Consider the following 24,388-nt stretch of genomic DNA (forward strand, 5'->3'; position numbering starts at 1 on the left):
TCTGATCATTCATATCAAGGAAAGAAGTCCTGGAGAAGAAAAAAGAATCAAGAAGGTCTGTGATAAGTTAAAAGAAGAATAAAGAATCTCTCATACAAAGCAACCAAAAGACAGTCTTCTTTAGCCAGAAGGCTGAGAGGAGATATAGTATCTTTTTATAACTGCATCAGCGGACAAAACATCAAGGAAGAAGAAGGCCTAAGAAACTGTAAATTGGCTAGGAATTTAAACCTAGCCAACAAAGCAGTGAGGTGCCTGCTGTGGGAATAATAGAGAAAAAAACCTTGCCTTGTCAGAAATGAGGGCAAATAACTATAAAGTGTGATGCCCATTATATTAGAACTATGGTCTTGAAAACACAGGAGGCTGTGTGGCTTGAGCTCATTGTTCTTTCAGAAAAGATCACTGAGTAAAAGTGAGAAGAAACAGAAGCATGTTTTAGAAAACCATATAATTTTCTATAAGACACCAAATAACTAAAATATATTAAAAAATAACTAGAGCTGGAACAGTCATTGTCCATACGGGCTTACACATGTGCATGTACCTCTGAGAATAAATAGAAATTTTAACTATATGAGGAGTACAGAATCAGATCTGTCCTTTGTGGTGTTCTGCATTTCAATTGTTTAATTCTTTCCTTGGTTATGCAAGTGGTTGCTGATCAAAGATCTGGAAATGTAAAAGATTAACATATCAAACCATCTGTGCCACAGTGCAAGTTTCTGAGTAAAACTGAAAACCAGGCACAGCAGAGCTTAGAAATCACAGAATGATACTTCCCTGGTGTCTAAATTTGCGGCATTAATTTGGATTGAGTAATTTTGCTCTGATCTAAAGGTGCTACATTCATTCCACAACTTGACAACTTGCAAAACATAGCATCACAATGGACAAGGAGACATTTGTTTTCTTATTAAATAATGTAAGAGGTATAACAGTTGAAAGATTAAAAAGGACAGTCTGTTGGGCTTCAGCTGTTTACCAGTGACCTCAGGGTCTCAGGTCTCAAATGAGTCATTTTGTGCTAACACCTCTTTGAGCATTAAGTGTCAGGTGCAGTGTTGGAGCAATTCTGTGCAACTCTATTGAGGTATGCCAGTTTACAGTGATGAAACATGTGTCCCACAGTATTTCAGCATTCGGGGCAGGCAGCTCGTGCTCACAATTTAAGGAATTTCTATATATAAATTCCATTAGTGCCTGCTCATTGTACAAATCCTGCTAATGCCACTGTATCCACCTGTGTATTTCTGATGAAAGCTTGACTGTGCTGGCAGAATAACATATAGCTGCTTCATGTCCTCAAAGTGGGTCAAATCCTCTGGTCTTTACTGCTTTCATTTCAGTAAGGGCTTTATCTCAGTAAATTGAATGATTCAAACACATTTGAATACATTTATTTTCTCTCTCATTTCCCTCCATTCTTTCACCGTGATCATTACAGCAGGAAGTCATACTTGGCATCAGCAGATACTGTATGCAAACATTTCAAAGTCCTCTAACTTTACTGCGTGTCTTGTAAATTTAAGATCACCTTTTTTTCCCTATTTTAATGAAGAAAGAGATTCTGGGCTTTATTCCTTCTTCCTCTTATGTACTTCCTCAATGTAAAACTTGGTGTTTTCTTCATCACTTCAGGGTTCTTTCATTCCACTGACAAATCTTCACTCAGACACGCGTTCATATTCAGGCCATTATAATTTCATTATTCCCAGGAGATACAGAATCTCTTTTTCATTCTGCTGATGACCTGGATGCTACAGTTCCATTGTCCCATTCTTTCTGCCTCTGTAAGTGTCCTGTCTTGTACTAGCGTATTTTGTCAGCAATTTGCTAGCACATGCTAGCAAAGTGGTCACTCTCACTAAAAGTCTTTTCTTGTCAATCCCTGAATTTCTAATGATGTTCTGCTACGTGGAGGGAGGATTTTAAGCATTAGAAAGAAGGGAATGTTGCAGATTTCTTTCTCATGCATACTGCAGATTCTCTGGGAAGACAGCTGTCCATCCACAGGATGAACATCAAAGATCTTCTTTCCCCTGACAAAAGGGGAATTGATGGCCATGCTGTCACTGGTGCTTCTTATCTCTGGTACTGCAGTGGTAACCTATAATTGTTTTAATTCCTCTGTCTGCCACAGAAACACAGATGCTCTTTTTCAGAGATGGGTCTCAGTCCTCACTAGAGGAGAGGGAAATCTTCTCACAGGCTTTATCTGGGTTACCAGAAGCATGACAATAGCACGGGGAAGTAAATCTGATCTGATCTTACCTATACTCTATTAATGCAGTTCCTTCAGTGTCTTACCTCAGAGGGAATAATATGCTTCATACGTTAATAGAGTTGGAGATATTAAGAGCTCAGCATTTGTCATTTAGAGTGTCACTTGACATTCTAAATACAGGAGGATATTGTGGTTATTGCAGGTAGGGGGATGTTGGCTTCAGAATTTTAATGGTGCCTATTATAAAGGAGGAAAAGTAGTGAGCCACTTTTTTCATGCATAAAACAAGTAGGGTGCCTGATAGTTGCCACATTAGACTCAGCTTTTGGGGAAAAGATCAAGAGAAAAATGCTCATGCTGAAATATACAGAAGTCCAACACTTTCTACCTTATATTCAGCTGCTATAACTTCTTCTAATGAGAATCTCTGAGGCGTGAGAATATGCTGGGAGACTTCAATCTTGCACTTAAAATGATAGCTGAAAACAGCTCCCTCTGAAAAATTCTGAAATGAATCTTAACTCTTAAAGAAGTCAGTTCTTTCATTTTTCAGTACAATGTTTGCAATAAATCAAACAATTTCATTTTAAAACTGTAATCAGCTAAATCGTGAAGGGAATTCATTTATAAAAAAGCCAAAGTATAAAAAATTATCTCTCTCCTAGCTCTTCAGCTTAATATCGTCAATAAGTCAGAAGTCCTTGTGCTAATCCAGAAAAGCTATATATCCAGAAAAGGATAAATTTCTTTTAGCATTTTGCACAGGAGATATTTTTTCATGGGAATACCTGTAAGGTTACTACTTCCAAAAAAGTTTCATCTCTCATTTAGCAAGGACTTAGAAACAAATTAGGATAAATGCTTTCTGCTATTCCATTTATGTGTATAATGATTTTAGTTATCTTAGTACAATTGTTATATGTACCCATACGCAAAATTCTTAAAGCACTTCCTCAAGCTTTCTAGTTTTGCTGAAGTGAGGTCTAAGCATGGGGCAAGGAACTGCAGGTTAAATGTACATGGAGTAAACTGAAAGATGGAACATTCAGTCTCATCTGCTGTGAATCTCTTGCAGGTGAATATTTGCAGGTCTTCAGATGACATCTTGTATCTCTACTAGTGGCCTGTTATGGATCAACAGTAAGTTGCATCTTCTGAGAATCTGCATTAGCACATTTACGATCCCATAACTGAAAAGAAGGAAACTTCCAGTGGTCATCAGAGACCATGACAAAACCTTTCAATAAACCTAATTTTTCTCTGTTTCCGTTTACAGAGAGCAGGAGTTATTGAAAATGGTAAGGGTTACAGATTATGTTGGCCAAATCTATGTTCTTTAATTAGTCTGTAAACCTCTATGATAACCAGATAGGTACATGGCTCTATTTACAATATCAGTAATTTTTATTGGGAGGGAATTGGCTGAACATTGAGGATTTGCAAACATTTTGAATTTAGATCAGAGACTGGAAAGAATTTTAAAACACATCTTTGAAACCTGCTCTCAGTGTACTGAAGAAATTTTGATGGGAGCCTGATAACCTGTCCTCCTATCTATTTTAAGTGCAACCATTCCAGGCACAGGAGATATTCTATTTTTACAGCTGCATAAAATATGGCAGTTAAATTCGATGTTAAACTCACAGCCATTTTACATTGTGATATCTTCTCTAAAGTATATACGGACAGCTGCAGAGTACTTTTAGAAATGACAACATTCAAGAAAACTTGAAGATGATATGCAGAGTAATCAAAATGTCTGACCTGACATTAGATCCAAACCCATGATATCTTATATTTTCTTAATTGTCTATCCATCTAAATAGTATGTTTTAGCATCAGATACTTCAAGTATAAACTTCATTTTCACGCTAAGCTCCATTTAAACAATCTTCCCTAGTTTAAATAATTTTGAAGGTATATGAATGTTTGAAGAAATTTGTGTTTGCATTGAGCTTCAGTCTAAATGAATTTCTAAGTTAAAGTTGAAGACAGAGAGAGAAGAAGGAGAGAGTGGGGGAGAGAGACATAGAGAGAAAATTTTAATTTTGAAGGATAGATGAGATTCCTGTGTGACAAAATCACTTCTTCCTTCCTTTCTCATAAAATCTAATGAATCAAGATATTGAAATAAATAGTTTAGAATACCACCATTCAGTCATTATTCAAACAAATACAGGGCTAGAGTGGCCTTGTGACTGGTATATATAAGCCAGCTGGAGGAAAGAAAATTTACAAGCAAATTGCAAGCGTTTAGCAATAGGAGTGGAGATCTACACAACTCAGTCCTTACTTCTTATAGGGCAAAAACTGTGACTAAGAACAGAAAGGAATGGCTTAGGATGCATTTAGCATTCGAAGATGTTGGAAAAGATCTCTAGGATGATTGCTGTTATTTATTGGACAAATAACAAATTGAGCGAAAATACAGTTATGTAAATTTTATGAAGTAATGCAATTTTACTTAGTCATTGGACCAACAGTTGGAAGAATTACTCTGTATAATAAGAATGCCGATAGTTATATCATCTAAATTGTTTTAATTTCCAAATTAAATCTTTACCCTAAACCAGACAGAATAAAAACCTGAATTTTTGTTTCTGGTGTTTAATATAGTATACAGATGGTTCTGAAGGGCAGAAGGCAGAATCTGCCTCAGACTTTCTCACGAAAAATAGGACACGCTAGTAAGTTCTGTGGTGTATTGCAGAATACATTATAATCTTCCTCATCATTTTTCACTAATAGTTACTGGTTTTTAGCCAGTTCTACCTTTCATAGTAATTGGCAAACAGCCCATTGTAATTGAACATCCCTGAATTTTATTCATAATGCATCCATCACTTTATTCATGTGCCCCCAATATCCTCCACAACCATATGCTGCCTCCCCCTTGCCTATGGCTATCTCACCTCTTCATACAAAATGAACAAAACAACAGCAGATTAATTGATTTACTGTTATTTACTTCAGATGCGAAAAGGCTCCAGATTTCATTAAGGAGAACATGTAATTTCATGATATTCAGCTTGGAGACCTTCAACAGGCTTAAAGAAATGCACAAACTATCAGTTTGATAACTGTAATGGTTTTAAGTCTACAGAAACAAATATAAATTTGTGATTTTCTGACCAATATATTTGTTCTATAATGAATAATCTAAAATGGACATCTGATTATAGGGTTCTCTATGTTCATTATCAATTGTGCAGCCCTTGAAATAGTACTACAATGATGAAATAAATTCCTTTTACTGTAACTGTGCATCTTTGATTCTACTTCAAAATATGATGTTCATACTATTTATAATGCTGCTGTAGTAGGACTGGACCAAAGCTAGATGAATTCCATAGAATAATACTAAAAAAAAAAGCCTTCCTAAAAACAAAAATATCAAAAATTCACTTTGACAGTATTAAGAATCTTTTTAGTATGTCCTTTGGAAACAGCTGTTTGAAGCTGTTCTATATGTTCTCTGATGTAGGCAACCCCACACAAATTGGTCAATGTGTAACTCGCATAATAACTTTAGAGCGTGTACAGATCCATTTCTTCTCAATTATATGTGACTATATGCTTTAATTTATATAATTCCAACAAGGCTAATCACAAATAGAAAGTTACACTAATGCTTGCGAGCTTTGCTGAAAATTTTGTGCTGTGCAGAGTTAGGCCACTGTTACGGAAGATTCTTCCTCCCTTGTTAAAAGAATTTTATAACACAAACCATTATCTGACACTTTGAACCACTGTGCTTTTATTGAATCACTGTTCAGATAAATTTGACTGCTGTCTTTTTTCAAATATTACAGAAGAAAGAGCTCTTATAGAATTAATTCATCATTACAGATATGTCTAAAAATTACCTAAGAAGTTGCAAAGAACTCAGGATATTACACATCCCTTTCTGGGGATGTGTTAGGAAAATGTCCTGTAGCACACAGATTACAGACTTGAAGAATAGTGCAACAGAACATGCAATGACATTACTAGAAGGCAAATTTTCCACAGCATCCTTAAAGAATAATAATTAGCAATCAATAAGAACGTACCATACAGTTGGGGAAAAAAAAAAGGGTCCAAATAAATAAAACAGTACTTTAAATGGTCATAAAATCCCTGATAAAAATTGTAATCCTTGAAATGGTATCAAAAAGATCTCAGCCTACAGTCTTCTGCCTGCTGTTCTAATTCTGACCTCTTGTACTGAACAGTTGCAATGTAGTAATGTACACCAAAAAATTGCTGGCAGCATTCAGGAGAGTTTAAGTTGCAGTGTATATGTGCAGTACAAACTGAAAGGTGCAGATTAGTATAAACCAATTTAAGAATTGATAGATGGTGAATATGTGCCAAATGATGTAACAATCTATTCTACCTATTAGAAAGGAAAGAAGTGATGAAAAAAATCCGCTTTTGTTATGTCTTTTGAAAATGACTAATGCATTATTCATGTTACTCGAATAACACATTTTGTTGGTTCAGGAGGATAAAGCCACTAATTTCTAGTGCGGGAATAGATACAAAATAGTATCTTGCTTAACATTTGTGACTTGTTTGATTATTGCTTTTCCATAAGGAAGACTGAGGAAAATATAGAATCTGGGAAATGCACATAAGGCTAAATCTATTCAAGAACTTCCCTGTCTCCTTCCTCAGCTTTGCCCTCAGAGAACCAAGGCAGAATATGTCACACTTGTGGCCCCCAGTCCTGAGCTGAATGAAAGTTTAGCCAGAGCTTTGGGAATACCCATTTCAAGTTCAAATGCCTGCAAGGGCCAACCATGCAGTGTAAGCAGATCATGGTCCTATTCTTAATTTGACCTTTAGACTATCTCCATTTATTTTTTGTAGCTCTGGAGATCTTACTGCCATCACAACTCTGAGGAGCTGGAGCACTCGTTCCTGTAGGTGCTGTGGAGCATGTGATATCACTGGGTGCAGGCTTTGTGTCTGTTCTTCAAAGTATTAACTTCTCTGAACGTTTATATCTTGCAAGAATTTCTTACAACCAACACTGTCTCCATGTGCTGCTGTTGGATTCATCAGAGATCCTCTTCATGACAGCTGCACAGCCCCAGTATCCTGCTGGGACAACTGTAGCCAGCAGCAGGCAGAAAGCAGCAGAATAAGAGTTAAACTCCCCACATAATCTCCCACCCTCCACAGTTTGCTGTTCAGTGTTGCTCTGAGGTAGGGATAGTGTTTTTAGTTACATTAATTCTTGTTAACTGTTGTTGGGTGTGGACGCAGGCAGGCAGCCCTTGTCCTTTAAGATGCATTCTCTTCCTCTAGAGCGGGAGGGCAGCTACCAAGCCAGTTGCTGGCAACATGTCATCTCCCTGTCATCTCCTGCATTTCCCAGAGAAATGCTTGCTTTCTAACTCATCAGCCATACCAGGGAAAGCTAAGAGTTCAACAGTGTGGGTTATCCCATGCTGATACTCAAACCATGTTATTGTCTCTCCATTTGGTTTAATACTACAGACAAAGATGTAGTGTTTAATAGCCTGCAAGCAGATTTATTACCCTTGAATTTGTCTAAGTGTACTTAGAACCCATGTAAACTAGTAAGTTCCAGAACTGATGTGACTTTTACGGTCAATTTCAGTGAAGAAAGAATCAAACCTGTTTTGAGTGTCTTAATCATTCATCTTCCTGAAGAGCTTAAGAACTCAAGCTCTGAGTTGAAGATTGCTTTGAAGGCCTTTTGTCATGCATGAGAGAGTAATAAACAATAGCTTTAGTACCTGGTAATGCTGCATTAATTGATAACTCAGTACGTATGGTAAGTCAAATTAAAATATTATAAACTCAAGTTGTCATGAAAAGGCTATATTAACATGTGTAGATTTTTGCTAATTATAGAAGACACCATATTGTCAATTTGTCATATGCCATGAACAGATTGATGTGTTATGGTAAAATGCTGAAATTCATACAGCACATACTACTTTACAGATATTTATATATATTAAGCAGATTGGCTTAGATTCTTAAGCATTTTATTATACCATTTGCCATATTTTACAGTAAGTGAATAGTTATGTAATATTTAAAAGATGCCAGCTGCAAACTGAAATCTCTTAAATAATTATATAATTATTAATTTTATCAATTATGGAAAGCACTCAAAATGTCATTTCACGAAATAGTACCATAGATTTAATTTTTTTCTTCTACTTTTTGATCCCTCAGCAATATGACTTAATAAAAGACTTAGTTTTCTAAAATGCAGAACTGCCTTTCTTGTGACACCTGCCACATTAGTGTTACGATATAAGAATGAACTTAAACATGTTCAAATACTTGAATAGTTATAGCTAAATAAATAAGAAATTTTTCTGCCTAAAGTAAAGTTGGTTCCCAAGTGCTTTGCTTGATCAAGGGGGCAATGGCCAAAAACTGGAACATAGGAAGTTCCACACAAATATGAAGAAGAATTTATTTACAGTGAGAGTGACGAAGCACTAGAGCAGGCTGCCCAGAGAGGTGGTGGAGTCTCCTCCTTTGGAGATACTGAACACTCATCTGGACACTTACCTGTGTGACCTACAGTAGGGAACTGGCTTTAGCAGTGGAGTTGGACTTGATGATCTCTAGATGTCCCTTCTAACTCCTGCAAATCTGTGATTCTGTGACCACAGCCTATATTTAAGGAACAGCTATTCAGTTAGAAATATTTACATTAAAAGAACAACCAAACATTCAATGTCTTGACATTAACTGAGGCGAAGATACTTGAGGACAACTTACACCAAGTACTGATAGATACCTGAAACAGTTTCCTAGTTTCCACTAGTTCACAGCCAAGGGAATTGCTCAGCAAGAGACAATGTCTTTGCAATAAATTGCCACTGATCGTTTTCTGTTCCATTGATGTATCTGACCATAGTTTTAATCCACTTAAAATTTAAAGGAAGAAAGTGAAACTCATTTTGCATTCTTAAAAATACCATAATCTTGAAGATATTACCCAAGTAGCAAAAGCTTGGGTTTTAATTGCATTCAAATTATTACATGAAATCTTCAAAAGTCAGTAAGAACAAAATTAAACTGCAGATGCACCTGCTTATGCCATGTGCTTATGCTGTCCCCATTTTTAAACATTACTTTTTAAAATCTCTCTCTAGTTTTCCTACTCTTCTTTTACCTCCCAGCCTCATTCTCATTTTCATCTCCATTTCAATACTCTATTGTCCTAATTCTCCGTCTTTTCTCATTTTGGATTATTTGGATTTCTACTTCTCTTGCTTTCTTGCCACTCAAAGAGTTTCTAGCTTTGATTAATACACTTGAAATGGAAATAATTCCTTAGTACTTTTAATGTGTATTTTTAACACCAAACACCCCGCATAGTAGGGAGCTAATGTTCTAAAGTCTGAATGCTCCCATTTTCAGTTAATCATTGAATTGTATCAAAGAATCATACAATGGCTTATGTTGGAGGGGACCATACAGACCACCTAGTTCCAACTCTCTGCTATGGGCAGGTTGGTCAGCCACTAGATCAGGCTACCCAGGATCCCATCCAACCTGGCCTTGAATGCCTACCAGTGATAAGTATTTTCATACCCATTTGACCATCTGTAAGTTTAAATATCCTTTCTGAGGTCAGTGTAACAGGACACAATTCTGAGTTTCACTGTTGCAGTCCCATAAAATGTGTGGCTTATTGTGAAATCTAGAACCTTCTGACAAGTAGGTGACCTGAAAACACTAAAAAGGAGAAGGGGCAGGATGTCTCTGGGCAACTCCTGAAAATTCAGGAAAAAAAAAGAGTGCTAAGACTGGATAGTAATTAATCATTCATTGTTTCTCAGTTATAGGAATTTAAACACAATCAACAGTGTCAAAGAGTTTTTTTGTTTCGTTGTTGGTTTTATTTGCTCTATTAATTCCCAAAGTACTAATTTCTATCTCTTCTGTAGCATATTTACTTATAATAATGAAAAAGAATTAAGCCATGGGGGCTTACTGCAGTCCAGCCATTCAGAATAGTAGAACGCTAGAATAGTAGCGTTTCCTGACCACTGTCCCTTTGCCTGGCTTGTTGGAAGATATGGCCACCTACTTAAGCAGGCTTGCCTAATGGTCACTTTCCCAGAAAGCATTTGCAAGATCTGATTTAACTCTAGTCACCTTTATTCATGCTGCAATGCAGGCAGGCCAACTGTGCTGTAATTTATCACAAATAAAGAATTACTTGACGAAGTTACAAATGCATAAAAGAACAGCTGTTGTGTTGCTGAAAGTAATGCATTAGTGCATGCACAGTACTATAAAGTGTGATATTGATTAATTGTTCAGCTTTTCTACAGTATTTTTGCTTTGTGTTAATTGTCATTTATTTCAGTTGCATATTGTGTGGGACTTCCTTTCAGCAGTGAACTTACCATAAATAAACAAGTAATAATTAAGTCATTAATGGACGTGTTGATCACTGCTGACTGAAAAAAATAAATGAAATGAAAGATCAGAACTTCTGTCCTCCCTCAAAGGATGTTGTTAAACTTTGCCAAGAAAGAGTTAGCAGAACGATTATTTAGATAAAGAGAAACCAACATCTTTTCAGTTAATCAGCTTCTGTAACAGTTAAGACCCCATTCATACAGCTCTATGTAGGCCTGCGGCTTCCATTCTTTTTGAAAAAGCTCTCTCATCTTTCCTTCAGAGTATGTGAAGCTTTTGAAAATAGCACTTCCAGCAAAACAAAAAATGGAATGGCATTGGAATATTCCTTCAGCAAACAAATTGTCTTTTCCTGCATCAGGAAGATGCATTTTCCTACCAAAAAATAATGCTGTGTCAGCACCTAAGCCAGCATCTAAGTACTTGTGGTTACTCAATTATTAAAATATAAAAAGGAAAATAGATGAGTAGATGTTGACCTCGTATGATTTGCTTTGGTTGCATCTTCTTTATAGCCCTAGACAGATTACTTTATTTTGAATGTAGGTGGAGTAGGAGTATATAAGGGTAGCTGGGAGGAGCTGCAACCATACTGCATGTGATAGTGGTAGGTACTTTTATAGTTTAGGGTATCATTGCTTGCTTTTTGGATAGATGATACCCATTAAACAAGACAGCCTCAATTCAGGGAATTCAGATTATTACTTTTTTATTTTTTCATTTTTGTTCATTTATGTTATGAGTAAATTGCTCTGTTAAAAACTCATGCAGTGAGTCATCACAACCAACTTTAAATCTCTTCACTATCCATACCTATATCAGAGCTGATGACAAAAAAATTTTTTTGCATCAGTTAAGAAGCACAGACACTGAGAGATGTAGTTCTTCTGCCCCAGTGAGGTCAGGTGAATCCTAGAAAAACCCATTTCTCACTATTGACTAAAAAACAATCAAAGATAATTAACTTAGTTAAAAAATAGTCTAAACTATAGATATCTGAAATAGGGTAGAATTATGCTCCAGACAGTGAGATATTCTTAAAACACAATGAAAATCCATTTCTCTGGGAAAGATGAGAGAAACAAATATAGTATATCTACTATTTAGCAAAGAGATCAGAGCTGGGAGATGAGAGAAAAGTCAACTGTAAGAAAGATGCCTTTAGGTTTTGTTTTCTAGTGTTCTTGCCATGTTTCAAATCAGTATTCAGTGTTAAACATCAGTTCAGAGCAAACTGTGCCTTGCAAGTCTGTACTAGGCTTGAGGATGGTCCACAGAGAGTTCCACAACCTGAGCTCAACCCATCTCAAATGGGCAATACAGCTGTAGAAAGAACTGTTTGGCAGACTTTCAAATATCTTTTGAACGAGCTCCTTTATGCTCATACACTTATTGTTTCTGTTCAAAGCTCGTCATGAAAACTAACCCTGAAAGCAGCCAATATTTGTATTGATTCAGTTGTTCTATTTGAGAATGAGAGCAGTCAAGGAGAAAAAAAGACCTTCTGTGCTTACAACAAAATTAGCATCTTCAGTGTCTAGGAGAAACCTTCAAAGGCACACATGCTCCAGTGCTATCACAGATCTCTGACTTATGGGCCTTCAGCATTGTTTAAAGGCTTTATCCAAAACTCACTGCAATTGAATGAGTTTTCCCAGGGATTTCCACAGATTTTAAATCAAGACCTAATCATACTTTCCTTTGAGAATTTAATCTGTATTTTTTCTCTGGTCTTGTAGGGTCTCTTTTTGTTTACTATACAAGTTAACACTAAGCTCATTGTTTTGATAGAGATATGCAGTGAATCATGTATTGGAAATGTCTGAGGAACATTAAAAATAAGAAGAAAGCGTGCTAACCTAGTGTGCTTATGTGGACAGCTGTTACATGTATAATATATGTAGGTCACTCAGAAAGTAATGCTTTCTATTTATTTCCATGGGAACTACAACAGATACAAAGAGCACAATAATACTGGTTGACAGAGCAAATTCTCAGCTACAAATCATTATTGAGATGCTCTTCGTCTTGTGGTGTGACAGCTGTGCATTGCCGTCATGGCTTGACTTTCACACGTTGTCACCAGTGCTGAAACATACCACCCACCGCCTCACGGTGCTCACATCCACTTTTTGGTCTCCATACATGTTCAGAAGCATCAATGAATGTCAATGGGTGCAATTTTTTTCTGCATGGAGGAATTCAATGACACACCTTTGTTTCATATGCACTTCCATGTCAGACACCATTCTGTCAGACTGCCCCTCTGCTGCCATCTGTCACATGGCAACAAAACGTAATAGAATATTGGCGGGAAGGTCCAACCTCTACTGCCATACCACCAACATCCTCCAGACGTCGTGGGTCAATATAATAGAGTAGGAGGCATTACTTTTGGAACATCCCTGTTTATAATATATATATTATGTTTTTAAACCCTGCTTCGGAAAAGTGCAAATTCATGTGCTGGTATCTGTGAGTTGTTCTTGTCAAAGCTAGGGGAATCTCACTTAAAAAGTATTTTAAGTAAATATCATGTCACAGTTCACAATGATAATCTTCCATAGGTCTCAACTAACTAGAACCATGTAATCCCACTACTATCCAGAATGCTATCTTTCAAAATATGTGATTAGGTCTAGCAACTGCACCTCTTGCATAACAAATCTTGGCAGACCAGGTCCATATTAAATATACAAGATTTGATTGTGACTTTTATTTTCTTTTCTTAGACCAATGAAGAATTACTAACTGTGATTCCCTGGTAAAACTGTCCCTGTGGACAGTTTTATACAGAAAATGTTATAAAATGCATATTTAGGCTATATATTCTACTATCTGGTAATGTTCTGGCTAAGATCTTATTTAATGTATACAAGGTATATATATTGCAACAGTGTTGGGAAACTTGGAAAACAGTGCTGCTTCATTGAAATGATGCAGGGGAAAAAAATCGTCAATAATTTTTTGTCTATATATGCAAACACTATCCTAAAGAATCAGAAAATACTCCTGGATTCAACGGGCCATAAACTTGAGATGGATCTGATTCACAAGTTTCATTGGCTATGAATCTAAACACAGAGTGACAGAGGGACTTGGCTGGTAAAAGAGATTGGAAAAAAAATATTTTAATGGAGCATTATCCTTTTTTATTTTTTTTTTTACTCTACATAACAAGATCTTATGCATCTAAACTAGGACTGTATTTGGATATTGTTGAACTTGATGTTTTTCAGAAATTTGTTAGTACGTATCTGTTGTATTATCCTGTAGAATAATGTATGATTTGGCAAGTTCCACTTTACAGGAGATCTTCTTATCTAATCACTGCAGAAGAAACCCACTTGAAAAACTTATAAAAGTTAGTAGGAACAAAAGTTGAAGCATTTGCCTATACTTCATCTGTGGCTGCTCTGAGGGCACGAGTAAAGCACAAGATAGAACTGTCCTCCTGAAGAACTATTACTTGTCCCTAGGTCAAAAGGATTCTTGGTTTCCCCTTCATCTGGGCATTTGTGTAGGAATATTTAAGGTCCTGAAATGCTTCTTACCTATAACACAGATAAACCCATTAGAAATATCTAGCCATCGTATTTCATACTCCAAGTTCTGTTGCTTTGTACGAGATTTGGTTCAGGTCTTCATTTAGGATACACTGTCTATCCTGCTCTTTCCAGTTGTCCCATTTCACTGACAGACCGAGATTTGTCCTTGATCAGATGAAAGAATGCTGTTGGCACTAACAGTTCTTTGCAGCACGATCATGTATTTACTGCTCTCTGAGCCAGTTCATTAATTCTCTTCCATGGAATACACTAAATGCCTCCTCTGCTTGTCATAGTAGAGAATATATACATTTTCATGCAACCTTTGGACAGTATATCTGTGAATTATAAAGTTATGGCTAAACACTGATGACATATATATTATAATTATACAACCCAAAGATAAATTGGCAACACAATGCTCTCTTCAGATTAGCCATTTTCTCAGGACACTGGCTAATAGTGGTTATAGCAAAAATAGAAAGTATCCAGAGAAGGATAACAAAAGGATGAGAAACACAAGAAATTTTCTTCATACCACAGGAATGAAGAAATCAGGTTTTTTTTTAGTGTAGACAGAGGCATCGTTCTCTCTCCATTCCCATTAAGTAATGCCATAAGATTGAATTAAAACCCATAAAATTTCCTGAGGTGATTACAGGAGAGAGGGGCACTGGTTTTATTTAAGGTGCTTCTATTTACAGTATTAACTTCCCAACAAGAATGTACAAATAGGATGTTTTTCACATGATCCAATTTTTAACTAATTTTTAACCCAAGTTAAAAATTAGGAAGCAAAATCACAAGTACTGTTTTAAAATCACAAAAAATTGAAGTATTAGGGGAGAAATTATATCTCTACAAGCAGAGAAAGGGAAAAATCATCAAATGAGATCTCACTTAAACTTTCTTCCAATGCATGAAATGAGCATAGAAGTGAAAGTCTATTCAAAACACACAAAATTCATTTCATAAGAGACATATTTAATGTACAGGACTCACGACCACTGAAAAATTGTATGCAAGGGATTCACTAAGCTCAGAAAAGAATTAAACAGTAGCAGTAAAAACAAACATCTACAGCTACAATGTGTTTTTAAACGAGTACAGATTTATTTAATTAGTTAAATAGATTAATATCCATGTTTCAGGACAGCTACTCATTATTAACACTTAAGATGAAACTTGGCTTCCAAACAAGCACAGACATAATTCAGCTTGTTTTAATATTCAGGAGTGTGACTTCAGCGTACTGACATGCTTTGCTTCCATTTATTCATTAAGTATGGTATAACAGGAGTAAATGCCTTGTGTAGCATGATGACTAAGAGAAATTGGAGAACTATTTGGCTCACAACTTGTTGAAAAGGTGAAGTCCTGAGTAAGAGATGCCAGATCCATACAAAATGGTGATATCATTGACTTCAAACAAAGAGTACAACTATGATACTTCAGTCAGGCTAATTAGTTCTTCAGAAAACTGTCCAGGCTAATTAATTTTAGCAGACTGCTGTGTGAATTCAACTACACTGCTCTGGGATACTAGTTAGTGTTTCTGTACTAAGTAGATCTGAGATCTGCTTAATATTTATAAATCATCATTAGCTTTCCTACTACTGGGTTGCCAAAAATTTGTCTTTTCAGAGAATCTACTTCATTGCTGTAAGGTATATAGGATCCAGAAGTTCCTATTTCATATGACAGGCTGGCCTGCTCTACACCAAGATCTTTCAAAGTGGTCTGTGTTTTCAAACCAGGCCAACTATAGAACAACTAACTGTAAAAGATCTATGAAAGACAATGAGGAAATGTTACATACCATATAGTTAGAAAATCTGAGACATTTCTAAAGCGTGCTGAATCATAGAATTGTTTGAGTTGGAAGGGGCATTTAAAGGTCATCTAGTCCAACTCCCCTGCAACTAACAGGGACACCTACAGATACATCAGCTTGCTCAAAGCCCCATCCAGATCAACCTTGAATATCTCCAAGGACAGGGCATTCACAACTTCTCTGGACACAGTACTCCAGGTAAGGTCTCACCAGCACAGAGCAGAGGGGCAGGATCACCTCCCTTGCCCTGCTGGCCATGCTACTTTTGATGCAGCCCAGGATACGGTTGGCTTTCTGGGCTGCAAGGGCACATTGCTGGCTCATGTCCAGCTTGCCATCCACCAATACACCCAAGTCCTTTTCGGCAGGGCTGTGCTCTGTCCTTTCATCTGCCAGCTTGTAATGATAGTGGAGGTTGTTGCAACCCAGATGCAAGACCTTACACTTGGCTTTGTTAAACCTCATTAGGTTCTCCTGGGCCCACCTGAGCCTGTCTAAGTCTCTCTTAATGTCATTCCATCCCTTGTGTGTGTTGTCTGCACCACACAGCTTGGTATCATCCACAAACTTGCTGAGGGTACACTTGATCCCACTGTCAATGTCAGTGATGAAGGTATAGATTATAGATTACATCAGTGGCTCTTCTCTTGTCCACTGATGCAGTTATGCCACTAGGTTGGTTAGGGAGGACTTGCCCTTGGTGAAGCCATGCTTGTTGTCTTATAAATCTTCCTTGGCATTCTCTTAGGGAACCAGTTAAATGTGGGGAAAAAAAAAAAAAGCTTAAAAAGTCCTTTTCTTGGCTTCAGACATTCATATTTAGAAATAGAACTTCTTTCAGTTTGTCAGAAATCCTTCATTCTTGAAGAATACTGCTGTAGCGGTGGGACAGTAGCAGAAGTAATTCTTCAAAACAACCATTACACTGTATAACATAGCAGGCAATGTGAAATTTAAAATGTGAATACTCTTTTTCTTCCTCTAGTGATTCTGTGGTGTAGCTAATGGGTAGTTTTGTCACTGCCAGACAAGTAGTTTCACCTCTAGGATATCTCTCTCTCTGCACTCAGGAATTCATTCTTTGAATTACTTTCTTCTTGTAGGGCGTACCTTAGTAAAACTGAAATGTCAAATTCTAGCAAGGAGAGATGGTATTTTATCAGGCACTTACATCACAGTGACTGAATAAAACTGAATTGGGTGTATTATTTACTGAAGTGCAGATTGTTGGCAACTCGATATTAAGAAAAGCTTAAGAGGAATCATAAATGTTAATCCGATCTTACAGCTACATAGAATATACTTTCTAAGAAAACATCAGAGTGGTGGATAAGAGCTGGAAGAGACCTATATGGGCATGCAGGTTAATTTCCTGTCAGTGCAAAACTGTTCTCCACACTGCAAAATCTAGAGAAGAAAAATTGCAAGAGGAGATATTGATTGCCCATCTGAACAAACCCAAGTCATCAAGAAGATAGGGATCAAGCCTAAGCTATTCAGCTTGGTTCATAGTAAGTGGAGACATTTCTAGAACGTTAAACATCATGTACCTGTTGGAAACTGACAGGAATTAAAGATAGAACCAGAACAATTATTAGCATGAGGGTGCTAAGCCAAATGATTCAACAAAAACTCCTAAAGTGTATGCAGTGTATTTATGTGATTTTGGTAGGACTAAAATTATAACTCAATCATGAGCTTGTTCTTCATGTGTCAGAGAGTATATGGAAATATAGAATGAGCTTCAGAGAGTAAAACAGCCCCTATACAACATAGGAAGCACGGTGAGTGATTTAGCATATCAAATAAGAAGGTAAATTTGACATATGTGTCACTGAATATGATGAAGAAAATTGAAAACTGGGAGATGCAAGTCTTCTGGTCTCACTGAATAGGCTTTTCAAGATCTAATCATTGATGGTTGAAATTAAAAAAAAACTATAACACATTTTTTTTATTTTGCTATATATCTCTTATGTAAATACAGAATCATTTTTTTAGGACAGACAGTAAAAATTACCACTTTCTGAAGTAACAAAAATCCATTTAAAGACATTCCTTAGTCGAGTCTGTGAGAAGTCCTGTGAACTGAGTCTACATGAAAAACAAACATATGCCTTCCAACCTTGGAGTCTGTGGAGTGAGTTGTCTACATTTATATTTTTTTATTGGACTTTCAGAGTTTCAGGTAGCTTCCTGTACGTGGGAAGATGTATCTTTTCCTGATAGTATACAGCTAGTTATATAATTTATACTTCATTTCCCATCACTGCCTTTCAGGTGAGGGGTCACAGAGCTAGGAAAGCCCTACTTTTTAGACTTGTACAGTAAGAGATAACATAATGTTTAACATCTTCTGGGTCAAATACTCAGATGGAGATGCAGATTTTGATCCAGAAAAGGAAAATTCCTGGGTTAGACTACAGGGACTATGCTTTTGTTTCTACTTTGTTCTGCAGACAGGGATTCATTCATTAAGATAATCTATTCTCCACTATAATTTCTATCCTCTGATGGAGCTCCCAATTATACAGACTTCCAAGTTGCTTCTGAAGTATAATGCCTATGAATATTATACGTGAACATATGCATGTGTACATGCACCATAGCTGTTATGTGAGATATATCAGAATTACTGGTTCTGGAGTTGCCAGAGAAAACAGATTTGTCACTATACTTCAGATTTCTAGTCAAGCAAAAATGTAGAGTGAGAAAACATGGCTGAGACCACATCCAAAAAGGATTGCTCAGTCTATCAACAGTACATGACACTGCAGCTTCACTCTTGTGAAAAGTTAATGTAAATAATAAAGCTTAAGCTAAATCACCTGATGGTTTTTTCTACCCTTAAACTCTGGATAACAATTCAAGGTAAAAATTGCTGGTCTTACAGCTTCTTGATACATCTTATGGAATGGAACTTTGCTCATTCTTCAGTCTTGCAAATCTATTCAGTAGGATTATATGTAAAACGATAGGCATAGAATAAGTTACACTGCAATTCGTTAACATTTTTAACCACTGTCATACATTTTTAGATGAAACATAACAATGGAGAGGGCAGGAGATAACAGCTACTGGGCTTGTTTCTTTGGTGCATTAGGGAATGAAGAGCAAGAAGTTCATAATGAAAGCCAGAATCATTTATAAAAAGATTAATTCTTTTCAGATCAATACATAACTCCATTTTAAATGCCTTGCTCTCAGTAGAATGCATTGTGCGATGTATTACTTCAATAAATACCATTGGTGAAATGAGTATGCAGGTTTGGGGAATTAGTTCTCTTTTCTGTAACAACTTGATCTTTGATTAATATCTTGAGTATTTTTATTGATTCTACAATTCACATTAGAATGAGGAATGAAAAGACTGCCTCTATTCAAAAACATGGAAGAAATGACCACGTATAGTCCCTTTTTCAGGGATAAATGTTTGTGTAATCAAAGATAAAAATGCAGTAGTGTGATACTTCATAGGTGGAAGATGACAAATAAGGAGAAATAATTAAATCTCTTATCAGAATGATGACATATCATTTACTATCATCACTCCAGATAGAGAGCTCAGTCACTGCAACCCACTAGCCATTTAAAAAGGAGTGCAGAAAAGAGACCAAACAACAAAAATAAAATGTTCTGATTCAGTTTGTAGCTTAAACATTTATATTGAAAAGCTTTTAACTATTTTCTCCAGAGTTCCAAGTACACTAACAAATAAGCTTGAGCCAATTTTCAGGAGTAGCACTTTCTTTTGGGTTTGCTTTTATCCCGTCTCTGTAAAGTTGGTGAGAGCATATACAGGACTTCAGTGAGACTGACTGCATTTACAGATAGAAGAAAAGGATGATAATTAGTGAGCTAGCTGCATTTCAAAAGAGGAGACAAATAAATTGAATTCTGCCTTTTGGTAGTGTCAGTAGTCTGCCAGTAACAACAACGACGACGACCACTTCCATAGAACTAAAGAAGGAAATAGTCAAAATATGAACAAAAATATGTTGTATATGATGTGATTAAAATGTGTTGTGTGGGTGGTATGCAGAATGAACACTTATGCCTCATAAGTTCATGAGTAATAGGACATCTTAAAGCAATGAAAAAAAAAGTCTAGCCTACATGATAAATGCAAGTTTGTGAAAACCTTTACAAATTTGTTAGATGAGAATAGCCAGTAAGCATCTTTAAGTGTACAGGAAGAATATAAGCTTTTCATAGAAGTGCATGAGCAGAGATAATATGTAATCTTTTCATTCAGAAGAAAATGTGTATTGTTATTATTATTGCTTTCAGAAAGGGACTGGTGCAGGAGCCTGCAAGGCCACTTCATGCATCCAAATCCAGCTACACTGTTTTAACCAGCTCAAAAAGAGCTCTGCACCCAAACTAGAATTATTCATCTATGTCTAGCAGAGAAATGCAGAGTGATGGACTGTCTCAGGCTAGTTGTTGGCACTGGTTGCCCATGACAGTCAGGGTTTGTAGATTCTGTTTAAAAATGATTCCACTGGAAATAGCCAGATGACAAGAAAACAAACAAAAATTACAAACAAAAACCTCAACACCTAGATATTGTTTGGTGTTGTTTTTTTTTCAATGGGAAACGTGAAGAAGAATTAATGTACTTTACCATCCTGCCTTCTAAACTCACAATATAAAAAGTTAAAGATTGTATCTCATATTCCAGTAGAATTGACTCCATTTTCTTCATCCTCTCTCCCACAGCTATATTAACACTTGGGCCTTTATTTACAGTGAAAAATAAACCACCATGGAGAAATAAGTAAATGACCAAGCTATAAAGACTAGCTAGCTATTGTGGGGAGCTATAATACTAGCTTCTTACTGAATCTTCATTTCCTTTATTTCACTTCCAAAGGTGCAAAGAAGTGGAGTATTACCAGTTAGTGAGAAGAAATTAAGCTGAGAACACACTGGAGCGAAACTTAAGATAGAAGGGGCCCAACTTTGTTTATCTTTGATTTCAAGCTTAGCAATCATTGAATAATTAAGAAAAGGCTAATTGCCTGGAAGGACAGTACATGGGAGAAATGATAATGTGTTTTTTGTTCCTCTCCAGATATTTGATAATTTAGTTAAAAAGTACTATTTTTCAGCAACATAAATAATTTTATGTAGCATAAATTAGAGAAGCTAAAATGCAAAATTGAGCTTTTTTATTTTCAAGCCAAATCCCAGTAAGTTAGCCATATTCCTAGCACTAGTAGAAAAATAATTTTACAGAAAACACATATCCATAACAAGATAATTGTCAGAATGCATTTTCCCCCAACCTTGTAAAGCTTTATCCCAAGGCTGATGAGAATCAGAAGTACTTGATTTAAGTCTTCTCTTGATTTGGTAAATAGTATAGAATAAGATTTACAGAAAGGAGTTTTGGATTTTATATAACCACTTGTACTCAAAATCTTTTTAACTAATATCAAAACACACATCAAAGAAGTCTATATTTTTACGTTGGCAAGTTTTTTAGAGAAAATCAAAACAGCTTAAATAAAACTTTTATTTTCTTTAATCATTATGTAAAAAATCAAAACAAATGAAGAATCAAATAAATTGAATAATTTATTAAAATCTACAATTCTGGTTACAGGGAAGTAGGGAAGGCAACATGATTTTTAAGGTTCCATTTTGCTTTGATCCAAAACATAGAATAGTCTGCACTAGCAGAAGACCTTTTCTTTTCTCAAGCAAAATGAATCTTCAAACTACGAAATCTTTCAAAGACTACAATTCCAACTGCAAAGTGAAAGTAGGCATTCTGATCACAGTATTGTTGCTGATCATAACAACCTTACCAACTGTAAGTATTCCAAGTAAAGTTGTATAAATCACAAGTTCCATCCCTGTTCTGTACTGGTTGTTGGAGGAAAAGTGACATTGTGCAACATTTTCTATTAGAATCTTAAGTTTTCTTAAATACCCAGAGATCTCTGCTGAGGAGTTAAATATGTAATTTTGGCTTTGATTCTATTATATATATATTTCTATAAATACCTGTTTTCTTAAGAATGTAATGGTCTCTTTTATTCTGGTCAGCAATTCCTCAGAGATACTAATTAAATCTAGTCCATTACATCCCATTAGGTGGTGTTAAAAAGCAATTAGGTTTTCCATCCCTGGTCCATGCCAACACACTTACCCAATTATTTCTACACTGCTTTGAGGATGAGATTTTTCAAAAGCATCAGCACTGGCAAAATGCTGTTTTCAGTAAGTTGGTGGCTATTCTATTGACTTCAAATCTGCAGAAAACAAAATAGAAAATGTTCAAGTATCTTTTAAAGACCAGAAAGTGTCTAAATTACGTGTTTGCACTGTAGTACATTACAGCAATACCACTAAGCTAATTACTTAGTGCTTTCAGTGACTTGCTATGTCAATATAATTCAATTGTTTAAGAGCCTTTTCCCCATTCTGGTTTTAGGCAGTAAAGGAGACATTTTTATTGTAACTGACAGTGACAATTAGATTTCAGAGATTATTTTATGAAACTCATTTCTTTTTTTTCCACTGCAAATGTTACTTTTGAGTCACAGCAAAATGAATGTTGAAACTTATAAACTTATCAGGAAGGAAAGGAAAATAGAGGCAGAGAGCACCTGAAATCATTCTATATTTAATAATTCACTAAACAACTGATTGGAAGGTAAGCAAACAGCCAAGACTGGGGTGATCTGGCTGCATAATACAGAAATCTGGGTTTCAGGCTGTGGTCTCGGCATCTGGGGTACTGAATGGGGAGTTCTTTTGAATGTCCTAAGGTGGTTTCATTGTTTTCACTTTTGTTTTTACCTTATATACCATTGTGAAATTTTTATTCTCCCACAGTTTACATTTCCAAAATTTGCAGTGTTCCTTTAATGAGAGAACTGGATTTAAAAGATTTTTTCTGTATTATGCTTATCGTTATTACTATTTTGAAAACAGAAAGATTTTTGACAGCCAGCATTAGAGCCTGGAGGCAGTTGCAGTTCTCACACAACTAGAATCCAGAATTTGAATTAATCTGACTCTCATGGTTTTATAAAACCTCTTAGACAGGTCTCACAAGTGAAAGCAAGACTATTACCGACTTCTGGGAAGAAAGTCACATTAAGAGATCTCAGTCATCCCCTTGTTGCTATTAAGCTCTCCAGCTAGATGCTTCCAGGGGATTTAGAGAATCACAGAATCACAGAACTGTAGGGGTTGGAAAGGACCTCTGGAGATCACCTAGTCTAACCCCTGCTAAAGCAATTCCCTACAGTAGCTTGCACAGTAAAGTGTCCAGGTGGGTCTTGAATATCTCCAGAGGAGACTCTACAACCATGTAATGAATGCTGAGAAAGTCACAATTTTTCATTCCCTGTCAGAGTGGCAAGGGACAAGGCCTCTAAAAGACTAAGAACTACAAATCAGATATATTTAAGCATGAGAGGAGAGACTTGTTTTCTCAGAGCTTTAGCTCCATGGGTGATAATCTCATTCAGTACAACAGTTATATCCAAGAAGAATAGGACTTGGAGATTTCACCGCCCCCTGTATGCTAGTATATGAATGTAGAACTGAAATGATAGCAAGTTCTGCCGATGAGATAACATGGCAAAGAATGAGCTGACACAGTAGATGTGGCACTACTGTGCCCTGGAAGGACATCCCACAGCAGCAAGGGCTGCTGCCAGGGGAAGAAGCTGAACACTTACCTGAGATGGACCTTAGTGCCTATTTGGTACTATGTCACTTACAAAGCAGGAAGAACAATCTTGTTAAGAGAGAAAGAAGGAAATTAAGACAAAGTAGCTTCTTAATTATAGGTGCAAAGCATTAGGCAGTGCACCAATTGCTCTCCATCTATATTTTGCATCTGTTGACTTTTGCACATTTTGTTTCCAGCTCTTTTCATTGATTACAGATTAATAGATGCTGTATTTTCTACCAACTACAGTACCAGAAAATTGACAAAATTTTTGCAGATAAACTGAAATTTGCTCAAAATTCCACCACCTTTAAACTCTAAGTTTTACAGAGAAAAGAATAAAATAAATAATGTTTAGATTCATAATTCTTTTTCAGGAAAAAAAAGGGAGCATTCTGCACTGTAAGATGGTGACTTTTAGATCAAAATTTTTTGAATAGTGGATGCTGAGATTAAAATTCAACAAAACAAACATTCTGGATTGTATATGTGTACATCCATTTTTTCCAAAGTTGATCTTTTTATTATTTCATGATTTCTTTTTTTTACAACTTGGGAGGAAATAAGCAGTACTTTGGCAACAGATAAACTAAATCGGAAAAGAAAAGCTTGTATACAGGTAGTAACAGACGGGATGAAAATAAATTGACATGATGTCTGGGTTGCTGTGA

The sequence above is a fragment of the Numida meleagris genome, chromosome 1, assembly GCF_002078875.1.
Source record: "Numida meleagris isolate 19003 breed g44 Domestic line chromosome 1, NumMel1.0, whole genome shotgun sequence".
Lineage (NCBI taxonomy): Eukaryota > Metazoa > Chordata > Aves > Galliformes > Numididae > Numida > Numida meleagris.